This window comes from Nerophis ophidion, linkage group LG08 (genome assembly GCF_033978795.1).
Source record: "Nerophis ophidion isolate RoL-2023_Sa linkage group LG08, RoL_Noph_v1.0, whole genome shotgun sequence".
In the NCBI taxonomy this organism is placed as follows: domain Eukaryota; kingdom Metazoa; phylum Chordata; class Actinopteri; order Syngnathiformes; family Syngnathidae; genus Nerophis; species Nerophis ophidion.
The window spans coordinates 24,516,066-24,520,068 of NC_084618.1; positions in this window are offsets into that span (position 1 = coordinate 24,516,066).

Consider the following 4,003-nt stretch of genomic DNA (forward strand, 5'->3'; position numbering starts at 1 on the left):
CCCCGTCTTAATCAAATAAAACTTTTCGAAGGTTCCTATTTTCGTGACAGAAATCAGACTAAAGATGGGAGCATTTCTGATCATGTGGCTGAACTCCGCCAGCTGTCTCAATTTTGTGAGTTTCTGATGCATACGTGACGGACTAGTGCGGGGGACAGCAACCTGCGGCTCTTTAGCGCCGCCCTAGTGGCTCCCTGGACCTCTTCCAGAGATGAGTGAAAATGGAAAAAGACAAAGAAAATAACATATTTAGTGTTTTAATATATTTTCTGTAGGAGAACAAACATGATGCAAACCTTCCTAATTGTTAGAAATGTCACGCCTATGGATCATGTTTTGTTTTGGTCATATTATGTTTTGTTTTTTTGACATTCAGTTCTTGCGTTTGCACTTCCTTGTCTTCTTGGTTTCCATAGTAACTCATCAGTTTCCACCTTGTCTCTAAGCCACGCCCTGGTCCTCAGTTCTCACACCTGTTAATCATTATCATAGTCATTATTTAAGCCATTCTGTTTCTGTCCTCGTCCTGGCAACTTTGTACCTATCTTACCTACACACACATCCCGTATTCATCAGCTTCATGACTTGCTATGCTGTTCGTTTTTGTCCACACCACGTAAGTTTTGTATTTATGCCTCAGTGCAAGTTTTGTTGTTCATGCCACAGCGCAAGTTTTTTTGTTCATGTTTATAGTTCCAGCCTTTGTGCTAGTCTTTTGTTTTTTCATTTGCCAAGTTCATTTTCTGCCCTCGTGGGCGCCCTTTGTTTGCCTTTTTTTTTTTGTAGTTTTGTTAGAATATAAATAAAAATTTACCTTCATTCACGGCTGGCTCGTGCCAATCATCCTTTGCATCGAAGAAACAATCCAAGTCCAAGCTTGACAAAAAATCCCACTGTTTATATTGTACATGCTTCACTGATGAGAGTATTTGGCAAGCGCCGTTTTGTCCCACTAATTTCAGCGACCCTTGAACTCTTTGTAGATTGTTTGCATGTACAAATTTCTGAAAGACGTTTTTTATGCCACTCCTTTGTCTCATTTTGTCCACCAAATGTTTTATGCTGTGTGTGAATGCACAAAGGTGACTTTTGTTGATTTTATTTATTTGCTCGAGTGCTGATAGGGCATATTTGGTCAATCCATGACTGCAAGCTAATCGATGCTAACATGCTGTTTAGGCTAGCTGTATGTACATATTGCATCATTATGGCTTGTTTGTAGGAAAATTTGAGCTCATTTGATTTCCTTTACTTATGTCCTCTGTGTATTTAATTTATAAATGTGAATACACATGTGAATAATGCAGTATGATAGACTGTATTTATATTATTCACATGTGAATAAAGCTGTATAATAGACTGTATTTATATTATTCACATGTGAATAATGCTGTATAATAGACTGTATTTATATCATTCACATGTGAATAATGCTGTATAATAGACTGTATTTATATTATTCACATTCAAAAAATACCTAAACAATAAAGTACTTTTTATTCTATATGATGTATCATGACACATGATCTGTTATGTAATATTATAAATGGGTTGTACTTGTATAGCGCTTTTCTACCTTCAAGGTACTCAAAGCGCTTTGACAGTACTTCCACATTTACCCATTCACACACACATTCACACACTGATGGAGGGAGCTGCCATGCAAGGCGCCAACCAGCACCCATCAGGAGCAAGGGTGAAGTGTCTTGCTCAGGACACAACGGACGTGACGAGGTTAGTTCTAGGTGGGATTTGAACCAGTGACCCTCGGGTTGCGCACGGCCACTCTCCCACTGCGCCACGCCGTCCCTTAATAAATTGCCTGCATTTCTCATAGTTGTTTGTGCTGCACGTTGTTCCAGACCACAGCAAACGTTACACAGCTTGCAAAGATTGTAATAAATCCTTTGGATGCAGACATTTATACCTTTGGCCATACTGAGCCAGTAATTTCCAGAAGTTATCTCATCCAATAAGAAGCCTCCATTATCCTAATTATTTCAAATGTTGCAAAAATGCGTAGAATAAAAATCAAAATACAAAACTTCTTTCAATAAAGATTTGCGTCAGCCTTTGATAGTAGGCTTATAAAGCTAATATAGACACTTACATAATGTGTGGCCTTCGTTATAACACTTATATTAGGTTTTTAATTTTTTGAGGCTCAAGACATCTTTTTTTCTTACATTTTTGGTCTAATATGGCTCTTTTAAGATTTTGGGTTGCCAACCCCTAGACTGGTATGTGGCATGCACTGTCAAGTACACAAAAAAGGCTTCCGTCCGAAAAGGATAAGCAATGCCTTTAGCTGTGTCAATGGAAACAGCAGCTAAAGCTGCACCTGTGATGAGATGGCGACTTGTCCAGGGTGTACTCCGCCCGAATGCAGCTGAAATAGGCTCTAGCACCCCCCACGACCACGAAAGGGACTAGTGGTAGAAAATGGTTGGATGGATAGAATTAAACTCACTGTAATGGAGTAAAAGTAGTGTTTCTTCGTCAGAAAAATACTCAAAAGTCAAAAAGTATGTTCCATTAAGACTACTTTGACAAGTACAATATTCTCAAAACGTTATGTAAATGTAATAAAAAAAATGTCAAAGATGTGTGCGGCATAAGTTACATTATGTTAAATATTTAGGTCATGACAATAATTCGACAGTAATTTGCCACATTTGTACTATGAATGTACTATGAATTAAAAAAACGAACATATCCATCCATTTTGGGGCAGCGTGTCCTGAAATAGTCACGTGACAAACACTTCTAAGTGTTTCCGAAGCTCGTTTAAACGATGGTTAAAATATATACACTTGCAATGACACCATAAAAAATGTTCTAATTGTTAAATGGCTGCAAAACAACCTTTTAATGACCAACAAATTGAGCTTTTGGAAACTAGCTAGCTTACCTGCTTCTGCCATTTTGGGTCAGCGTGTCCTGAAATAGTCACATGACAAACACTTCAAAGTGTTTCCAAGCTTCTGTAAACAGGTTTTAAAGTATATACACTTGCAATGACACCCTAAAAATGTTCTAATTGTTAAATGGTTGCAAAACTACCTTTTAATGACAAAAAAAAATTAGTTTTGGAAACTAGCTAGCTTACCTGACACCGCCATTTTTGGGCAGCGTGTCCTGAAAAAGTTACATGACAAACACTTTTAAGTGTTTCCAAGCTACTTTAAACAGTTTTTAACATTTAAACACTTGCAATGACACCCTAAAAAACGTTCTTGTTACGTCTGTGTGGCATTGTGATGCCAAGTTTGTCCCCTCGTGGATGCGTCGAACGAGAACACAGCAAGAGGTAAGATATTATGATTTATTAATTTAACAAAAGGAGCTATGAAAAAAAATACTGGAGCTAACAGACAAAACAAACCAAGGGCGCTAGCATGAAAGCTAGGAATACAAATAGAAACTAAACTGGCACGAAGGCACACAAAAAAGGAAAAACAATTCATCAGCGTGAGAGCTGGAATAACACGAAGCTTAGCGTGAAAAGCTAACGCGAAAATACGTACATCGAAGTGCAGTCGTAACGTGTTGCATAAGAGCAAATAGTAATAAAAGACGTACCATTGCGTGAAAACAAACTTGGATCCCAGAATGATCAACAAAAGGAGGCAGACTGATATGAAGTAGAAACAGGTGTGTGTAGAAACGAGGGGCAGGTGAACTAAATACGCTACCATGGTGACAAAGCAAACAGGAAATAAGGAGTCATACGGAGAGATTATACAAAAAGGAGCAGTAAACAATAATGTGTAGAGATCCGAAAAGCCGATCTGAACAGTTCTAATTGTTAGATTGCTGCAAAACAACTTTTTAAAGACCAATAAATGTAGCTTTTGGAAACGAGCGAACCTACCTGCCTCCACCATTTTGGGGCCACATGTCCTGAAATAGTTACATGACAAACACTTCTAAGTGTTTCCAAGCTTGTTCAAACAGTTTTAAAAATATATACACACTTGCAATGACCCCCTAAAAAAACATT